Source organism: Corvus hawaiiensis, chromosome 3, assembly GCF_020740725.1.
Source record: "Corvus hawaiiensis isolate bCorHaw1 chromosome 3, bCorHaw1.pri.cur, whole genome shotgun sequence".
NCBI lineage: Eukaryota > Metazoa > Chordata > Aves > Passeriformes > Corvidae > Corvus > Corvus hawaiiensis.
In genome coordinates this window covers 68,468,713-68,490,536 of record NC_063215.1, presented here as the reverse complement: position 1 = coordinate 68,490,536, position 21,824 = coordinate 68,468,713, and the positions used below count along the sequence as shown (strand labels likewise).

The 21,824-nt window shown below is 39.0% G+C and overlaps 2 long non-coding RNA genes across 3 annotated transcripts in view; one reads left to right on the top strand and one right to left on the bottom strand.

Moving 5' to 3' along the window:
* Positions 1 to 5,621, top strand: part of LOC125322339 — a 28,686-nt gene extending 23,065 nt beyond the window's left edge. For both annotated transcript variants that reach the window (XR_007201959.1, XR_007201958.1), the window contains exon 3: positions 5,143 to 5,621. This is a non-coding gene — a long non-coding RNA (uncharacterized LOC125322339). The remainder of the gene's footprint in view (positions 1 to 5,142) is intronic.
* The window catches only part of LOC125322341, a 111,095-nt gene that overhangs the window by 22,040 nt on the left and 67,231 nt on the right, over positions 1 to 21,824 (bottom strand). The window lies entirely within an intron of this gene.

Sequence of the window (21,824 nt, the reverse complement as noted above, 5' to 3'; positions counted from 1 at the left end):
AAGCTATAGAGTTCCAGAAAGTCACTGCTGTATTGCAGATAAGGGAACAAGTCATTTGTTGTTGATGCTCATATCTGTGGGCAAACAGGGTAAGCACAATACACCAGATACACAAATGCTAAAAGGTACAACTTCCCTGATATCTTTGTATGTCTCTGGCACTCTCCAAATAATAACTATTTTCATCTCCTTTAGCATTTGAGGCTATAAAGATCACAGACTGTAAGCAAGAACCATCAGTAAACACCACCAGTAGAATATGAAGATTTAAGCACTCTAACACTGTAATATCAAAAATCAACTGTGGCTTTCTCCAAACTAATTTTGTGGTAATAATAATTGTTTATCCATTTTTGGTACACTTATTTTAGTAGAAGTCTCAGCAGCTACAAAAGTAGTTTTTATCTAGGTGAGAATTTCAGAGATGAGACAACTGACAATGAAACATGACACAGAGATGTTTGAATTGATGTTAATGGGTGCCTCTATGATGATGGAATAGTCCAGCATATATTTCAGCTACTATGACACCAAGACATTGTTTTGAGCAAAACAGAAAGTCTTAGTACTTTGGAACAAAGAGCATTATCATTAAAACATTCAAGGGATTAACCCCAATGGAGCTGGGCTTTCCCCTTGATAGGGAGGGTGTGGTATACTTGTTTAAACAGGCACTCCTTAAAATTGTCCCAGTCATACCAGTGGTGAACAAACAGGCTTGACTCACCATATTTATCAAACCTTAAAAAACTATGTCAATAGCAGCATGGATGTTGCATAGGACTTCCTCGGAAGAGGAATTAATACCAGACGTCAACATTAATTTTCTTAGCTATTGCTTCCTTAGACTTATAAAAATCACATTAAATATGGTAAGAAAACTCAATTTTGAGTAGCATTTGCATGGCTCCAATCACTGAATGAAAAATAAACACTCTCATTTTATCAGGAGTTCAAGACTTTCCTACTACTAAGGATTACTGAAGTGGCATGGAGCTGCTATAGATGCCTTTGGAATCATGCCTTCACAACTCTTCTGTCTTACCAGATACATCTGGCTTGGTAGGGATTGGCCCAGAATACCTGAGCTCTAACAAATGGCAGCTGATGTTGAAATTAGATATATAATATGGAAACTACTTCCCAAGCAGTTAGTGGTCAGGCAAGCAAACAATTAAAAATTAAAGACACTTAAAAAAAATTCTTTTAAAAGACAGTCCTAACTAGGACTTTGGCTTTGACCCTTCCACCTTTATCAACTAAAGATGTTGCCACAATTCAGGAAAAAAGAAGCAACCAGAATTTCAAAGCTATTGAAGCGAGAGGGGTTTGCAAAAGTGTCTCTGAGTGATTCTGTAAACCTGTAGTCATTCCTGGTGCCTCTCTGTATGCAGAAGATCCTAAATAGCTTTGCTAATATGAGTCTAAGGAACCAGTTTGCCTCCAAAACAACAGAGATATTCAGGGGACTGTGATTAAAATTTCATTACTGCTTGCTTTATTTCTCATTTTCATTCAAAATTAATGTGAGCTACCTACTCTAGGCAGAATATATGTGAGCATGTGCTTTTATAAAGTATTGCTTTATATGTAGATATCAGGTAGCACCAATAAGAAAAGGTAGTAATACTACAGAATAGTGTATGAAAGACACAGGAATTGGCTGCCTTATCAAATGATGCTAAAAGTTTTTTCTCATTAGGCAGCAGATAATTTCAAAAGTAACTCAGCAGAAGCCAAGTAGCATCTTTATCCCATTTAAAAATCGTCCATTGTGTTTATCCATCATGTTTCGATTCATATTCTTAGCCTAATAATTCCCCAGTTACTACTATCCTCATTTAAACTTTAGACCAACTGTTCTGCTATGTCACCTGTTACATGAATGCAGAACATTTACTCCAAGCTGGTAGTCTGAAATATAGAATTAGAAATAGATCCTGCATGTTATTCTATTTAAAAAAGAAAAATTGAAAAAGTTGTTGTCAGTTGGACAGCTCTGAACTACAAATTTGAAGCACAAATAAAATTTGAACACCCCCATCTCCTCTTTATTTCAAAATCTCACACATTCACATCATTTTGACCTTACTAACTTTATGAAATACTCAGTGTTGAGCCAGGCTTAGTGTGGGGGTTCTATAGTGTGAAATTAATGAGCTGGATGGGATCCCTTATATTTGGGAGGCAGAAGGAAGTTCTGTGGGGAGGTGTGAAGTCTACTCATGCCAGTGGAAATGTGTTGTGTGGGCACTGAGGTGCCTTAAAGAGGAGTTCCATAACCTGACATTTTCTTGCTTTCAAGAGTTTTCTCTGTATGGATATCATACTTACTCAGCCTTAACTGATTCTTCTATACGTGAATCTGCACAGTCAGTGTGGAAGTACTCAAAGGCTGGTGAAGCTAGTCACAGGTTCTGATGCCACAAAAAGCTAAATTTGGCAAGCTCACAGTGTACCAACCCTAACCCAGTCTGAATTTGGAGCAGAAATATTCCATTAGTCACCATTTGGACACGATCCAGTCTCTGCTACCTGGTAGTGTAGTATGAGTGGGACTAGAAATTTTCAAAATCCTTCATCATCATCTGAAAGCACAAAAGCCGTATCTACGAAGATTAGAGGGGTTTGGGTCTGGGATATTTAGTTTGGTTTTTTTTTTTTTTTAACATTGGTGTCTGTTTCCTTAAAATCTTGAACACCAACTTTACTTTGCCATAAAGTTCCTAACACTTCAGAGTAAGTGTGGGTCTGCTAAAGGCATGTGTGTACGTATGTACAACCTGCATGTTGAGAAATATATTTGTGCTCTCTGGATGGAAGTTCATGTAGAATTATTTTAATTTGAATTCTTTTTAAAATTGTTAGACTTTGATGTAGACCTTGTTTCAGGTGATTTATGAATTTGCCAAAGGAAAGACCAGCACGAAAGTTCCTATTTAGCACCACTAGAGTCAGTACATTCTTCAGCTATCATTTCTCAACTTTCACCTCCTCTATAACCCACAAAAGGGAGTTTCAAACACAAATATGTGTTTGAAAATAAAATACTTCTCGGTACTTATCAAATTAATTTTGCCTTGTTAAACATTTCACAAAAACTAAAGGAAAATTTTTGTGCTTTTATGAATTTCACAGTGTTTGCAGATAGGTTTTGAGTAGGCAGGTACTGCAACTTTTGGAATGTTTTGTGCAGATATCTGCAGGATGCGTAACACTCCCTGACAAGAGTTTTAGCAACTTTAACACTGGGTTACAACCATACTTTGATAAAAACTTACATTTAATGCTACCTCTTTTTCCAGTGAGCACATACCTCAGGTAATCTCATTTTATCACACTAGCCTGTTATTTGATCATACTGCAAACTAAACCTTTGATTGAGAGAACAGAATTATTTTCCTTTTGTTCAATTATTCTCAAACTCAGAAAAAAAAAAAAATCTACTTTTGGTTGGAGTATTACTCGTTTGGTTTCTACTCAAAAGGAATTTTTAATAGGTTTGGTCAGAAATTTACTTCAGAGTGTGAGCATGGGAAAACAGACACATTTCTCATTAAAAAAAAACAACAACAAAAACACTGGTGTTATTTTGAACATCTGTACAACTGTAATGGAAAGATGTTAGAAGCTGAAATTGAGTGAAAAGCAGTTTCAATTTTCTTGAGTTATAGACTTTTAGAAACAGAACCCTGCACTTGGTAAAAGTAATTTTTGCTTCACTAGCATGGCATGCTGTGATGCTTTATGGTTAATATGCTAAAGAGCCAGGGGCTGGGGGAGCATTTCTGTGCATTTTCAGATAAGAACTGACAAAAAAACTTGGCAAGATGGAAAAACACCTCTCAACAAAATTATTTGCCCTTTGCTGAAAATGTTTATTGCAATAAACCAAATCCAAGTGTAATAATTCCGAATCTTAAAAAAAAGAGGAGAAAGTGGTTTGGTTTTAGGTTTTTTTGCAGGAGTCAAGGAAGTAATACTGTTACCTACAATTGATTCTTTCTGTTTACCAAGGGTGTACACAGTCCAATTGCTCAGTAATGCTGGATACTGTTTAGGAACATGGTGATATGGGAGCAGATCCAAGGTGCGCTGCACACAGACTTCTGTCTGACAGCCAAGGTATAAAAGCCAGCAGAGTAGGCAATTGTGCATCATTCCCATAAAATTACTACCAGACTCAGGTAACTACAAGTTATGAACAAGGATATGCTTTTAAAATCAGATGTAGATTGCATTATACTTATTTCTGTGGCATTTTTTGATGTTTGCATTGCAACAAAGCACACAGGGAAAAACTTAGTATAAGATGTAGCTCCACGTAAGTAAATAAATTTTATTCAAAAGAAGGTAGAGTTGATCAGGAGAACAGAGCAAAAGGTATGAAAATTTTGATCAAGCTATATGAACTGGGTAACAGAATTATTTTGCTACCTGAAATTTTAATGAGTCACCTGCAAAGTAAAGGTGTGCTAATGATGTGCAAACATGATGTTTCAAGCAGTGCTGACTTCAGTTCCTGTGACTTGAAGTCACTAATTTGTATAACCAAGGTTTAGACATCGCTAGCAGTATACAAAATGGCTTAGATGTATATAGGACATAAATATGGGAAGCAGATGGAAGAACACAGAAAAAGCCTATCTAAGAGAAATAGTAATTTTTGGAGGAGTTAACTTTCTGCAACATGATGTGTATTGAAGTTAGGCTGCACTCTCAAATAAAATAAATGGACGAGGTTTTGCATGGAGAAGAATAAAGCAAAATGCCAACAGATTGCTATGGAGAGTTTGGCAGGAGGTAAGTGTTGTTATTCACAATAAAAGAACATTAAACTTAGCAATAGCTCTCTGAAGTAAACCTGAAAACTTGCAACTATTTGAAAAATACTCAGAGACTGATTAACAGGACAAAAATAGGATTCCCAGGAATTTCAGTGCAACATAGTGTTCAATCATGGAATAGTCTGGGTTAGAAGGAACCTTTACAGGACTTCTAGTCCAACTCCCCTGCAATGATCAGGGACATATTCAGCTAGATCAGGCTGCTCAGAGGCCTCTCCACCCTCACCCTGAAAAGCTTTAAAATTTTGGTTCATTACATTTATTACATATTATATTACTTCTTTCCCCCCCCTAGCTTCTGGCCTCTGCAAAATTTTGGAAAGTAACTCCTTTTCCTGCATTTTTCTGTGAAAAAAACCAACCAAACCAAAAGTCCTGCAGCTGGAACGAGTCTAATTACAGGATGTTGTTAGTATATCTTTTATATAGTTTTCCATTTTATTTTTAGTATGTTTTACCATTTGTTTTGGCTTAAATTAATGAAGATTTCCATTGATTAATAATGTATTGTTGGAAATACACTGAAGCAGAAGAAGTCTAATGATTGAACTTTGGAAAATTTCTGGTTTTTTACAGATACACTCTTCTTACTTTCGTATTTCTTTCTGTAATAATGTATTCACTTGTTGCAACATAATTGCTTTCTTTGCAGACACAAGCATGTGTCTGCAAAGAAGGCAAGCATTACGTACTGTCACCGCTATGTATATCTTATTTATACTTTGAAATATAAATGACTGCCTAATAATAATGGAGCTATTTTGCCTCTCTGAATCATGGTATCTCTTACTTCAGTAAAGGAATTTTTATGTGACAGATAGTGAGATTACTTCCTTCATTTAAACCAAAGTAGACTATTAATAATTTGTCTGAAAGACCTTTACTTCACCAATATTTTTAGATAAAACTACTTAATATTCAGCACTGTAGGTCTCACACAAGAGCACCTTCCAACTCTCATCTACAAGTGCAAGAGGAAACACAAAAGAGAAGAAAAATCAAGGTCATAATTTTTTATCTAAATGTTACATATGAGAGGATAAAACATAATGGCTCCACTTGTGTGTTGGGTCATCTCAGGACAATCTGTAAAGTATTGCATTTTCATTTCAATATTTTGGGCTGCTTATTCCAGTTTCCTAATGTACATAGTTGCACCAGCTTTGAAAACCACTCTTTCACGTCTACTGTAATCAACTTAGCCTTAAGATGGACATACCATTCCTCACCATGCATTCTTAAGAAAATCAAAAGGCTATAGATTAACCAGTTTCACAGCACGCAGATACAATAAACAGCTATGATTTTTCAGGCTTGCTGTTTCAGGTGGCAGTTCTGTATGATCATCAGAGTATTGTGAGTACTGGTCTTCTAACTACCCCTTATTGCATATAAACTCCTTGTAGATTAATATTCCCAATCACATACAGAACATGACCATCATTCAAGGAACTATGGCTGGAGGGTCACTAACATAATTAGATTTACAGTTATGAAATGAAATCAGGTTCCAAATCACAACTGGATGCAAGCATTCATTGAAATTCCCAAATTCCCCGCATCTACTTTAGAAATACACAGCTGCTTTATGAAATTTTAATTTGCTCCTTTTTATTTCAGGCTTTATTACTCTCTGACATTAGCCAAAATACTATACAAACAGGAACAGATTACTGCAATGTATTCAGCTTATCTTTAATTGGTTCATTCTGGAAATGGGAGATTCTCCAGATAAACCTGTATCATCACAACATGATACAGTTCATGTTTACTGCAGTGACATAAAGGAAAGGAAACTACAAAATTCCCCACATCATTAAAAGAAAAAAAAAAAAAAAGGCAAACTCCAAACCCTTATAGGTGTACTACTAGGTCTCAGTCCTTCATTAAAATATGTCCTTATGCATGTCCCTGATTCTCATGGGAACCTTTATGCTTTATGTCTGCATATCTGTAGGATCCTCACTGTGAATAAAAGCTGGGTGCATTATTGCTGGGTAGCTACAAGCCTGAAGGTAACTGAGGGACCTGTATGCCAAGGTGACCTGCAAGTTACTGGGCAAGATCAGGAGGGAGGGGTTTGTCAGTTACCAAATGCAGAGCCCCAAAATAATGGGGATCAGAGAGTTCCACAAGCCTCTCTAGCCTTTACTATGATTGTCTGGCCTTAAGTAGGAACAACAGAAATTGATCTTCCCCTTGAAAACAAACATAAAATATCATTATTATTCCGAATACCAGCTGGCACAAGTGGAATTCCCTCTTTTGAACATACAATGCCTAGAACTGAGATCAGGCATGGTAAGCCAGCCATTTCTCCATCCTTCTCATTCATCCATCTCCACATACAGTCAGTTGAAACTATAATTAAAATGGGGTTTAATGTAAACCTGCTAGTCCCATCAAAATTTGGGATTAGATAATTGGCAGATTAACTGGTGACACGATTACTCCTGCTTGTGTGATCTGGTGATATCTACCCACAAGATCTGGAATATGATTTAGAAGCTATATGTAACATGACACTACTTACACTCTCAAAGATTTTTCCAAGGCATCAGCAGCTTCTCATAAAAACCTTTCTGATAAGAGAACACTTAAATCCAAGTAGTTTCTCTTACCACCTTACTATGGCTGGCTTGTGCCACTTCTTATTCTTGTAAAATGGATTGGACACTGCTGAACAGAGGCTTTGCAACGAGTTAACAAATTATGATTAATTGATTGTGCTTTCCTGTCAAACGTGGCAAGGATTCATGTTTGGATGTATATAACACACACCACGCACAGGTGAATAGTTGTGTCATTGAGCAGAGCTCTCTTGCCATGGATCCGCATTGTTGGTATGCATTGTTTTCATTATGGTATTATATGTTTACTGCCCCGCAACTATTTTCTTTCTTTTTTTTTTATATAAGAGATATACTCCCATTTACAGTTTGGAATTTTTAAAACAAGTTAAAACAGTCATCTGTAAGGATTGACTTGTTTTTTATTAGCGAATTTTGTGTTTCTTTGAGGGTTTTTTTTTTGCTTGCCTGGAAAAGAAGCACATAAAGAATTTGATGAATGAAAATGATTTTTAATACTCTGAGCTCACTCTAGAAAAACCAAGTGGAATTTTGCCAAATTTTATAAAACATTCCCTTTTGAGCAAAGTCAGAGAAAAAAAAATTGAAATGATAGGACCTAATGACAGAGATTTTAATGAACACATCAATCATAACAGCTTTTCATTGACTAATTGCTTCATGAACTCACAAGCCACAGAACACATAAAGAGCATTAAACTGAGGAAGGGTCCCTAGTGATTTTACAATCCTGCAAACCCCAGGTGAAGTTGTGACTTTAGAAGAGATGACCTCTGATACTTGGAAAAAAAGGTTCTCAAAAGGCAGTTAGGATAATTTTCCTCTGGGAAGAGTGATAAAGAGGCTGATTAAATAAAGATCTAGTCTCTTGAAGCTGACTACAGAGAACTTTACAAGGCTTCCTTTCTCTAGGGGCATATTTGTTCTGTTCACATGTTCCAGGTGGTCACAGCGGAAATGTGGCTGATTAGAAATAAAGTATTTTTCACCCATAAAATGTTAGATTTGACTGGCAAGCTAATAATGAAAGGAATAATATTGGGACTTAAAAGTAATCAGCTTATATTTGATTAAATATGATACCAATAATCATAACCAATAGATCAAACCAATTGATTAATTAGTTGTGTCTAGGAATAGCAGTTATTCTTTGGCCGAATGAAAACCTCACCTCCACTTGTACATACACAATGTACTAACACCAAGAAAAGGAAGAAGGAAGTACAGTTCTCTAGGAAGATATATTTATAGATCAATGAAAGGTGAAAGGAACTCCGGGGAGATCCATTTAGAAATAAAAAGACAGGGATGGTAAAGAGAAAAATAAAAATAATGAGAGAAATGAGGCTGAGGAGAACACTGAAACCATATAGAAGGCTTATGACCTTTGAAAATGATTCATTGACTGCAGATGAATGGTGAAGATATTTGTACTTCCTGAATGGCATTATTTCCAGAACAGATTTCCCTTGCTCCTATATAAAACAAAACCTGCTCCATTGGTTTTATGAATGCTTTACTTAATGTGGCATGAAACATTACATTAATTTAATGTTAACTACCCTAGCCCAACAATTGGGAAGTGCTTTTTGCAGGTTTTCCAGCAATCCTCTAAGCTGAGGCTTGAAACATGGTAATTAACTACTTACTCAAAATACATTAAAATTAAATGTATGGCTCAGGACATTCAGATTTTGAAAACAGTTGGCTGGCTAGGATAAACTGGTACATTCTGAAAACTTGGATCTTGTACTCATTTGCAAAAGCCAAGGATTTAGCCTTTAGAAAGGAATAAACTTATCCCATTTATTGTAGATTGGTTTATGTGTTTTAGAAGTGGTTTGGTGAGGTTTTATTAATTTTTTTTTTTTAATATAATTGTGTATTCTATGAGAGCAACATGGATTCTCCAGGGTAGGACTTTTAAAATTTAATTCCAAAGATTTACATAAATTCTCTGAGGGTAAATCACTGTAATTTGAAGGAAGAGCCCTACCCAGCTGTGCTTCAGGTTTTAAGTAAATAATTTTTTTCCGGGTTGGAAAAAAACCCAGCTCCCAAAGTTGGAGATTTAATACCACAGAACAAATACTATTTCTGAGTACCCTAATAAAGCCCCTGTCCTTGCTACTTAAGAGTGAAATCTTAAGAGTTGTAACTTTAGATATGTTTGATGAAAAGCAGGCGAGACTTGTGCACTGAGTAGGAAAACAGTTGAATCTGGACACCTCCATAAACATATCCCACTGTAGGTGATTATGCAGATGTAATACACCTCATGGTATTAAATAAATGCAGTGCTGTGGAGGAAATAAGGTCAGGAAGAGCTAAACTCCAAATATACCACTCTGATGGCTTCATAGTTCATGATTAACACAGGCCATGACTCAGCAAACCCTGAAATATGTTCTTAATTATTCAAGCACTCCTTTAAAGTAGACAGTCCCTTAGTTAAAATCAAGATTATACTTTGTTGGATCACTGTTAGTAAGATTTCCTATTTTGCTTGTCAGCTGGTAGGACAGTGGGGAAAAAAAAACAAAATAAACTCTTCCATTTACCTGTCCTTCAGAAAAAAAGCCTATTCTTCCCCCATATTCTCTTATAATTTGCATTCTTCTCCATACTCACTATATTAGAAACCACTCACCTGAACAGCCAGCCTATCTTTCTCAGCTTCCCTTACAGTTAATGGAGAGAAAAGCTCCTTCATGGAGCAATTTGCAGCAGGAGCTGTGTCCAGGTAGGATGCCTTCTGGAAGAGGGCTTTCTGCCCTCTTGCTTACCCAGGTGTGTGGGATTGACAGCTAATAAAATGACTACACTTGAGAAAATGGCTACACTCAAGCAGTTTAATTGGACTCTCAATACAACTTGAAAACTCAAGGAAAATTGAAACTATTGAAAAAAATTTAGAAATGTCAACACTCAGCAAAAAGGGAATTTAACTCTTGTCTTTTTCTCAAGTTACATAATCTTAGGAAGTTTTATGAAGTGCAAATCTTATGTGAACATAATGAGATCTTTCCACTCAGTGAGTTTGTGTAGCCACATGACTTTTATTTTTAAATATGATGAGTTTGCTTTTTTAAGTGTATTTCTTTTTTTTTGTATGTATGTGTTTGTATTGCCAGGTTTTGTACATTTGTGCAATATCTGCAGAGATCCACAAAGCATTCTTGTAGTTTGCAGTGGCTGACACTGTGGATATGTCAATTCCCAAGAAGGGTAATAGACTGCGTTTCTTAGATAAGTTACACTTTGGCTATTTGCAGTAATCTTCTGCCTTTGCGATGCTAAGGGAGGGTTTGAAGGCTGCCTTTTCCCCTGCTGAGATGTTCAGCCAGGATGTGTTGCTGCATTTAGCAGTCCTCTTGCCCCTTCTGCTTGCCCTCGCACTGACACGAACTTTTCCTTTCTCCCTCCTTTTACTTCATCATTGTGAAGATAGAGTACCAGATCCCAGTCCTCTCTGACTCTCCATGGCAAACACAGTTATCAGTCCTTTCCCTTCATTTCTGGTCATGAAGTGGAAGGGTGGCCATGACCTCCCTAGATCCCAATGGTGCTAAAATAGGTGGACAATTCATGCCTTACTCTGACAGGATGCTTCTATCCGCTTTAGTTAGCAGAAGGACTGCACCAAAATTTAGGAACTATTTAAAAATACAGGAGTTTCCCCTTGCTGGCTTGTGCTTCTAACCACAGGCAGTTTAAACATTGTTTCTTAATTGCTTCTTAACTGATTAGATGCTTTATTTTTTTAGCTTATGCCACAGTATTGCAATGAGGACCTCAGCATTCCCAGATGTTACATTCTTAAGGGCAATGTATGGCTTCTTCTCCGTGGGTTCTAATTTACCCCCACAGTAATTTTTCTGTCCTGAGTGCAGCTGGCTTTACTGCAGAAGTGAACTTCCACAGACTTCCATCAAGTAAAAATCTTGAAAAGAGGATCAAATCAGGGAGGTGTACACTTTAATACAGTCAAAGATAGACACACCCCCCCTCTTTCCCTTCCTACTCTAATTCCTTCAAGTGACTTCAGAACTTAAAGCGTAAGAAAATGGACTGAGAAAAGCTAAATGTTACTAGGGGTGTGTCACTGATACATGCTCTCCAAGAATCTCACACTTCTCTCCCTTTATCAACTAAACCTTTCTTTTTATTGGTTCCGGGGTCCCAGAAATCCCAGCATGCTTGCTCACTCTAACAACATGTACAGGGCTGGCTGAACAAATCCCTAAATCAATAAAATCGATACTTTAGAGAAGAGCAAAGAAAAAAGTTTTTCTGGGAAAGCAAATAGTCGTAGAGCTGGTCAGAAGCACACAGAGAATATTTTGGAAATCTTGCTTGATTTGACTCTTTTTCAGCTGAGTTGAACCTGACCTCTTTACTGAACTGAATCCTTTTCAAAGTATGTCAGAACATATCTCCTATGTCAAACACCTGTATCTATGAATACTTTAGTCTGCAGGCTGATGTACAGCCTCCAGCAGACAAAGTTGTAGAATTTTTAAGTGGCAAATGACTTGGCTCTCCAAAACCAAACTTACCTTAAGTATTTGGCTATTAACCTAGTTTTCTATTTATCTGCTGATAATATGTAAAGGGTGTTTTCAGCCATCAATAAATATGAAACTATTGGACTGGTTTTGCAAATATCACCAATGCCAAAACAAACTCCAAAGTAATTAATGCGTGAGTCAGAAAATATGATTCAACCGGACCTCCTTGCTCTCTGTGTGCTAACCATGGCCAAAATGGTGTGAATGACACAATGCTCGCGGCATATCCTTGTAGCTTGATTTTGCTTTCTCTTGAAAAAAAAACCAAGGGCAAAAGCCCCACTTGCTGAGTTGCCTTGTAAGGCCATTCATCACCTCCACTTCACCACATAAAGATTATTGGAGATACTATTCTTTCCAAAATTAAATACGATATATTGCTAAAAGTGAGAGAGGTACCTATTGTCTGAAATTCTTCGAAATACTAGAAAACCCATTTCCATATAGAAAGTTCTCAAATAATGCAGTGAAATATGGATGGACATGACCTTTTCTATTAAAAGCTCACATTTCTTCCGTCAGAACAAGATATCCATATTTAGAATTGTTTTCACAAAGTCTGTTGCCAGGCCATGGTGCTACTAAAACTCATACCAGAATGCCAAAAAGTCAGTGTTTCCACCATTCTCTAAGGTTATTTATGATGAAGTTAGGAAGGTTAAATGGAATTAAAACTGGCCAGGGATGTGAAAGGCAACAAGAAGGGCTTCTATAAGCAGGTGACAAAAGGAAGACCCGAGAAAATGTGGGCCCATTACTCAATGAGATGGAGGACCCGATTATGCAAGATTCAGGAAAAGGCTGAAGTACTGAATGCTTTCTTTGCTTTAGTCATTACTAGCAAGACTGGCCTTCAGGAAGCCCAGATCCCACAGACCAGGGAGAAAAGCTGGTGGAAGAAATTTGTACCCTTGGTGGAAAATGATCAGTTCAGGGAATACTTAAGCAATCTGTATACACATAAATCCACAGGATGCACCCATGAACACTGAGGAGGCTGCCAGAGTTCATTGCAAGGCAATAATCTATAATCAATTATGGTGACCAGGAGAAGTTTCTGAAGACTAAAGGAAAGAAAATGTCAGCCCCATCTTCAAAAAGGGAGAGAAGGAGAAACCAAGGAACCACAGGCCAGCCAGCCTCACCTCAGTCCCTTGACAGAGATTGGAGCAGCTAATTTTGGAAAGCATTTCCAAGCATATTAAGGACAGAAAAATCAGCAGCAGTAGTCAGCATGGCTTCACTAAGGGTAAGTAATTCTTGACCAAATTGATAAACTTCTATCAAGAAGTGGCTGGCCTGGTGGATGAGGGAAAAAAACATGCATATTGTATACCTGGACATCAGTAAGGCATTTAACACTGTTTCCTATAAGATCCTCGTAGACAAGCTGCTGATGCATGGGCTGGATGAACAACAGTGAGCTGAAAACTGACTGAATGACCAGGCTTAGAGGGAAGTGCAAATTCTAACTGGGGGTCAGTAACTATTTATGTACCCCAGGGGTCAATACCAAGTTCAATCACGTTTAACATCTTCATCAGAGGCCTAGATGATGGGAGAGCTTACCCTCAGAAAGTTCGTCGATGACACAAAACTGGGCAGAGTGGCTGATATGCCAGCAGGTTGTCCCGCCATCCAGAGGAACCTTGACAGGCTGGAGAAGTGAGCCAACAGAAACTTCATGAAATTCAACAGGGAAAAATGCAAAGTCCTGCACCTGGGGAGGAACCACCCCATGCTGGAAGAAAACCAGCTGGAAAGCAACTTAGAAGAAAACAACCTAGGGGTTCTGGGGAACACCAGGTCGAACATGAGCAAGCAATGCACCCTTGTAGGAAAGAAGTCTAAGAGTATCCTCCACTGGAGAAATTATTGCCAGCAAGTGGCAATAATAAACTTCCCATCTACTTAGCACTGGTGAGGCCACACCTGGAGCACTCTTTCCAGTTCTGGTCTCTTCAGTACAAGACAAACATGGACGTACCGGAGAAAGTCCAATGTACAGCCGCGCAGATGATGAAGAGATTCAAGCATCTCACATGTGAGGAAAAGCTGAGAGCTCTGGGACTGTTTAGCCCAAAGAAGAGAAGGATTGGAAAGTTCTTTCTGGAGCACATAAATACCTGAAGGAAGGATGCAAAGAGGAGCCAGGTGCTTTTCAGCAGTGATAGTACTAGGGACAATGGATATGAACTGAAATACAGTTCTCTGAACATCAGGAAACACTTTTTCACTGTGAGGTTGACTGAGCACTGCCACAGTCAGCAGTGAGGTTGTGAAGTCTCCATCGCTAGAGACACCAAAAAGCCATCTGGACACAGTCCTGAGCAGCTGGCTCTAGGTGACACAAGCTTGAGCAGAAAGGGGTTGGACCAGGTGACCTCCAGAAGTCCATTCCAGTCTCAACCATTCTGTGACTCTGCAAAGTTAAGAGATTAGAAAATTGTATTTGAAGCAAAGTATCGGTGTACTGCTCTCAGACATACTAACAGAAGCAGCCCTGGGCAGTTTTAAACTGGGAATTTGCAGCAGGTTCCTGTGTGTTTTGGGCTCCTGCCAGCTTAGAAGGGTGGAAAGCTCTTAGCAGCTTCTGAAAACATGACTAATCCCAGAGGGCACAGATCTGAGTACCACTTTTGATCTTTGGTTCTGGAAAAGCTTGCTGTACTTGTATTTTGTAAAGGAGAAGGAAGAGGTATTTTTATGTGAAGCTGTTTTAGAAAGAAAACACAGCTTGCCTTGGAAGACATTCATGGGTTTGAATTATCAAAATAATTTTAGAGAATTCCTCTCCTTTTGGTTTTGCAGAGAGAAGATAAAAATTTTAAGTAAAAATATAAAGATAAGATATTTTAAAGAGTGCTTGACTCTTGTGTTGCAAATAAATTTTCCAAATTCAGTGTTTTTTCCTTCCTCCAGAGAACGCTAAATTTGCAAACTCAGCATTACCACTAATGTCACTTGTGAAACTTTAACTTAGTCCTTACAGTTAAAGTCATCCTAAATTCAAGATGCCTTTGATCTGGTCACCTATAAATTTAGATTTAATATTCATTCGATCTCCCTTCCTAGGCACATGGGTCAGGTCACGTTGTTTATCTTCATAGTGGCTGGACATGAAAGCAGAGACAGCTGCTTTCAGTTCCTCGTATTCCCATGGCTCCTGTATTCTCATGGCTCAGGCCAGAGCCATGCATGCCAGAAAAAAAGCAAGTGCAGGCACATCCCTTTGCCTGAGAGTCCCAAGCTGAATTATTCTCAGTGCGACAGAATGGTGGGGGTGTTTAGCTGGAATCCTCATTGTGTGTTGAACATGCACATTTTGAAAGGCTTTTAATTTCTGTTTAGGCAGAGTTTACCCAAGGGACAGCTCCTTTCCTCCTGAGTTGGCACCCTCATCAAAGAACCACAGGGTTCTCTGAGTTGCTTAAGTAAATGGTTGAACATGTACTTTAAAAATGGTAAAACACAGTATTTTCCTTTAGTCTCAAGGTCAGAAATAGTTGATCTTTATTTTGCCCTCCCACTAAAAATTCATTCAAAATCAGACACCCACACTATAATATTATAGTTTAAAGCAAAAAAAAAAAGTGGCACAACCATATAATGCTTCAAGGCACAGTCCTATTCTGGAAAGCATTGGGCAACCTTCCCTTGAGATTCCTAGTAACCTTATGTAGCCTTATTTGTTACATATATATATATTCATATTCATGCCAATAGCTCATTATGTAAACACATCCTTATCTCTAAAGCCTGGAAACATTTTAAAAAAGAAATCCTAACCACAGCAGTACATATTTTAAGCTTATTGCTCTTCATTCAGTCAAAAACCAGCCAAAATACTCCTGTTCAATTATTTACATGTTTTTCTATCTAGTTTCTGCTAGCTATCATAGTAGTAATTCAATTTTTGATGGTTTTTCATGTTGACCAAAATACTACTGCAAAACAGCACTTCAGGGCCCTCCAGCTTTGCTTTTGCATGAACAGACTCAGTGATTCACCTGGGCTGCTCACGAGTGTGAGGCTGCAGAACGGCTGTATGCAAAACTAGATGTGCAGCTTATCTGCCCTCTCTCCATAGCTTCATACTTCAGTGCCAGCAGGTGGAACAACTGCTGGATAGATTCTCTCACACGCAATGCCAGCATCCTCTGGTACTTCTATAGAAGTCCAAATCAAATGTCACTAAATAATTAATGCAAATAAAATAGCAATTGCGTTTTGATCACAGCAAGGGGTTTGTATGCCAAAGAGAGGCAAGAAGTCTGTAGGAAGAGAGGAATGCATTATTGCTTCACAATTGATGGGTTTGACAGATAACAGCAGAGTTTTATTCCTTTGCTTTTGGCATGGTGGGGGGCCAGGGAGTGGCAGGGGGGCACAGGCCCTCCATGGGAAGGCGGCTCTGTCTGAGGAGGTGGCGGTGTTGTGTAACCACACTGACAGAGTGCGTCACAACGTGTGACATGTGGCAGCAGAAGAGCCTTAAATAGCTCTCACCATCTTTTCTCCTCCGGAGGTTTTGAGGAAAATTTGGTTTTCTGAGTAATGTTTTATCCTTCCTAAAATCACCTGATAATATGGCTCAAGCTCCTCTAGAGAACATCTCCCTGAGTTGTCTAGGAGTTTTAGGGTAGAATTGGCGAGGATCTTGGTCTTTTAAGCCCAGATGTTAAAATTGTGCACCCCAGGGACTATGGATGAATACATGTTCATTAATCCTGGTGTTAAAATTGATCAACGTCCCGTCATGACCTCATCTGTAACAGAAGCTGGGGCTGAATTAATTCTGCTTGCGCTGAAGCCATTATTAGAAAAATGCCTGACAATGACTAAACTTTTTCCAGTGATGGAGCATCCATTGCAAAATACAAAATTTTGTTTAACTGTTAATTATCTTTTGTACTAAAATTTCAACTTTGTTTTTGAAGGTTCGTGAACTTATCTGGATTTATCACCCACTCAGGACTTTGTTATTCATTTGTCTGCTAGACTTCAGAGACCTTATTATCACATTTCTGTTCTTTATTCTTGTACTTATAGACAGTAACCAAGTCACTGTTTATCTCTATAAGCTAAATACATTGAGTTCTTTCAGTTTGTCTCCGGGAGCTGCTTCTGAACGTTCCTCATTGCTCTGATCTCTCCAACTTATCTGTGTAGTGTTTGATCCGTAACACCAAATTTGGACTAAGCATTCTAGCAGTGCCTGTGCAAATGAGGAATACATAATGTCAGCTGTGCTCCTTAGCATTCCCCTTTTACTACTGCCAGAACTATGGTGACCATATAAGAATGCTAAGCCCACATGTTCAGTTCATCAATGCCCTGAGTCCTTTTCAGAGTTACTGCATCCTTCTTGTAATTGTGGCTTTTACGTCTCATTTCTGGTGAGTAAGTTTGTGGGGGACAGTACTAAAATGCAGGCTGTTACCCCTACCCAGGAGCATTGTGTCCTGCTGACCTATGCCCTTTGTGCTTTACTAACCTCAGATTGGGACACGAACTCAGTTTCTGTACATTGCCTTGACTCTTGATATGCAAATTAGCAAACAGCCTCCCAAAACTCTGGTGGGAAGCCCCAAGATCCTGGGACTCAGCCTAAAGTCCCTTTTCTGCCCTCAGAGTTTCCCTCCTCCTTTGCCAGAACACAAAACCCATTTTTCAATGCACTTCTCTGTCACATCTCAGCCTGGGCCAAATTAACTTAATAGATCAGCATTTATTACTGATCCTCAGCAGGAAATCCACTTTTTTATCTCAAAGTGAGCTTTTGCAGCTGGCTGGCCAGGTCTTCTGAGACACAGCCCAGCAAAAGATGTCTCACTGGTGAGACCCACTCAGAGTTCATGTTTCACAAGCACAGGTCTCCTTTAATTGAATTTATTAAGCTGAGACTTAGTGTTTCTCAGGTATTTCAACATCCAGTGTCAGACTACATAAAGCAGCTTGGATTTTTCATCCATATTCAGCACTCACCTGTCACCAGGCCAAGGATGGGGCATCAGTTGGGGCTGTCAGTAGTCTCTGGGAGGGGGACTAGGGTACTAGGGACTTGTATATTTGGGATTTATGGTGAAAGTAGGAAGGTAGGAGCCACCCTGGAGGAGTTTGCTGGTTTGCAAGATATGCAGGCAACAGGGTGATGTAGGATGCTGCTACTGAGGCCGTAGATGGCAACTGCTAGGAATAGAAAGGCAACTGCTGGATGGGTGACAACCCAAATGAATAAAAATCTCTTAAGGGGCAGAAAATCAGGAACCAGTGACTGTGAGTTGAGAGCAGAGAGTGAGGCAGCTACAGAGTGCAGATGAGCCTAGGCTCCCTTCGCTCCCTCCTCCTCTCTTATTTCCTTCCTCTTCTAACCTGACATAAGCAACTTTTTCTCCAGGCACTCCTTGTAGACAGCATCAAAGCTGTGCATCCAGAAGGAAAAGGACTGCTGGAAATAGCCTGTAGCTAAGCTGTCCTGGGCAAATAAATGTACCCTCCTATATATGCTCTGGCCATTCGAATACTTAGGGATAGTATTTATCCATTTCTGACTCTTTCTTTCCTTTTCTCTAAGATTGTCTACAGTGCTGTCTTTTATAGCATAGAGGAGATGTATAAAATGTGTCCCCCAGTTTGCTTCCAATCCTTCCCACCACTGCCCCCCAGCTTCATTTGCCATGCAGCAGCAGTCTTTGGTAAAACTTCTCTGAATATACTGCTCAGTGAATAAGCATTAATTAAAAGAATGAGAAGATGAAGATCAATGTTGATTTACAAACAGAAGACAGGAGCTAATCCTGAATAGATAAATAGCTCTGAAATTATATCTAGAAAGTGGATGGAAAGAGAAGAACAAAATATCTGTCAAGTTCTTGTAGTGGAAAAGTAAGACCCAAATTCTGCTTGGCCCCAGGATTTGCATGTCTGATAGAAAAGGCAGGACTAGACAGCTTTCAGGATACCAGTACCAGTGAGGAGTACAATGGGGGTATACCACAAACAGCTGGTTTCTTTTCTGGGCTAAGTTTTTTATTTCAGGTTTAGAAAATGTTTCCATCCCCCTTATGCTGTTATGTGAAATGCTCCCAGTGATTCCTGAGATGTGTTCCCTTGCAAGAGCTTTCGCCCCACCTTTGTCCCTGCGCATTCTCCCTTTCAGTCACTGAGAGAACTATTATTTCCAAGATCCTCTTCTTATCACAAAAAAATAATCTAATTCCTTCCAGCTTCTCCATCCATTTCTTTCTAATCCCACAAAGAAAATTAGTTTCAGCATATAACACATTTCCACTGAGGTATATGAATGTCATACAGAGGGCAGTGCTGCCTCTTCACAGGCTCTCCTGCTTCCAAATGTTACACCACTCCTTGTATTATGTTTTTAAGCAGAATTTGTTACTTTTTAAGCCAAAGAGGAATCCACTGCAGGAATGAATTTACACTGGCTTTGTGCCACCAAATCTTGAGAACCGAGACATTGAGTTTAACATTTCTGAGACAAACTGTAATGTGTTACAGGTTCTATGTAGCTTAACCTCTAAGGAGGGAGAAAAGGTGTTTGAATGGGGATGGTTTAATAGAAGCAGTATTTAAAAAAAAGACCCAGGCCAGCTGAAGGAAAAGGACCTCCTCTTAGAAAGCAGTGGCAGGAATTTTCTTTCAGCCTTTCAGAAAAGGGCTTTTTCAAACAACAAACTGTGCCAAAATCTGCTTCTCTGTCACAATGCCCATGATTTGCAGCATGATTTGATGCTCGGTGCATGAACATCTGTGAAGTAATGACTGAGGAAGCATAGCAGTAAGTTCCCGTAACTCTCTTAATGTTATATAGTGCCATTTCTCGAAGGGAAACAAGAATTTACACTCTAAGGGGTCCCCCAACCACTTAAAGTACATGTCCCTCGAGGTCCCATTAAACAGCCATTACAGTGAGCCTGGGGCTGTGCTGTTCTCCCCCCCAGCTCTTGTGTATTTTGTGGTTCCTCAGCAGGTTCCCTCATTATTTTGGAGGGAAATGCAGTCAACAGATTGAAGATCAAAAAGAGTCAAAAGCGAGATGTGACATTTCAGCCCAGTCAGAACGGCACAAGTGCCATTTGATTTCCTCTGCAGAGGAAGCAGTCTAGCGATACACATACAGCTGTGCCTACTGTTTGGCACCTACTGGGAGGTGTTTGATCAGTTCTGTTGCCTACTTAACCATCAACTGATAGATTTGTCTTCCCCTATGTGATAGAGAAGAGGGAAGGGGAGGTCAGTGTCACCTCAAGCTGCAAGACATCAACAGAGAAGTTTCCCCATCTGCTGAGTGTAACTGGTTTCCTCTATTCAAAGCCAGAGTCACTACACTCCTCCCTCCTTCTCCTTCCTTACATTTCCAACAGCCAGCCCATTTATTCTTGTGTTCTGCCCTTTCTGAAGGTGTAAAAAACAATGTAATGGATAAAAATAGGAAAAGAAGTAGAGCCACAGCCTGCCCCACAGTTTCAGACATAGAAGAACATAGTGGGCTCTGAACTAGAATTCAAGGGCTGTGCAGTGATGGTACATAAGCCCTGCTTCCAAGCTTTTGGTCCAAGTAAAGCTAACATTAAAACTAAACCTCACCGTAACCCCAACTCAACCTTAAACCTAACCATAATCCTAACCCTCACCTGAACTCAAACTCAAACCTAACCCTGACCCTAACCATAACCCTAAACCTAACACAAACATAGCCCAAACCCAACCCTAACACAAACATAACCCTAACTCTAACCCAACCCTAACCATAACCATAACCACTGTTTAAGGCTGTACAGGAGACCTTTATCTGCATTAGACATGACCCCATTACAGAGCTGCAGTGACAGGACTAAATGAGCTCCAGCCGTGTCCTCCAGCCTCTGCTGTTCTGTGAGTCTGTATCCCAAAAGGGAAGCCAGATTTGGTGGTGTTTTCTCAAAATCCTTGAACAGAGACCCAGCTTTGATAAGAGATTCTAGTAATCATTTTTATGGAACCAATTAAATAAAAACTAACTGCAGAATTCAACAGCCCAGGAGTTTTAACAGGCTTTTTTATTTAATAATATAAGCATTTAATTTTTCTGCTTGGCAGCTTTGTACAAACAGGTGGAGAGGAAAGATCTGGGCTGGCTTAACTTGTGTTTTTTGACACAGCCAAATGTCAATAGTCAGAAGTGTGGCATGCAAATCAAAGCCTCAGATCTGAATGGCTTTAGTCTTAAGGAAGTTTGCGTAGAGATACAGATTTTACAGATGGCTTCTATCTTTTCAATGATCTGGCAAAGGCCTTGGGCTGAACTACAGAGTAGTCTGGAGCAGCATGATGCAGACTGAATTAATCTGAAAATTTATGGACAAGGAAAGAAAATGGTGTTGCTTTCCTATACAAAAATTGTCTTTCATTACACTGAAGGCTGATGCTGTCCTAGTAGCCAATTGCTCTTACAATAAAGTACACATTAAGATGTCTGGCAAAGCAGAAGAAAGCCATTCAGGTGTGCCCAGGACAACACACTGAACAAAAGGGAAGTTGTCATTCCAAATTCTAGCCAGTAAAGGTTCATTGAAAACTATTGGTGGATTTTGAGGAATTTGGATCAAGTCATGAGCAGTCCAAATGAAAAACAATTATAGCAATAATAAAGTAACCTTTCCTGAACAGTCTCATGTGCAACACTGAAAGCAAAAGTAAGAATATGAACTACATCAGAGGGAACTTAGAAGGGGAAAAAAAACTGTAGTAGCCAAAATCTACTACAGTTTTCTGTGAAATGTTCCCATTCATCTTTATGAACATTTTTGCAC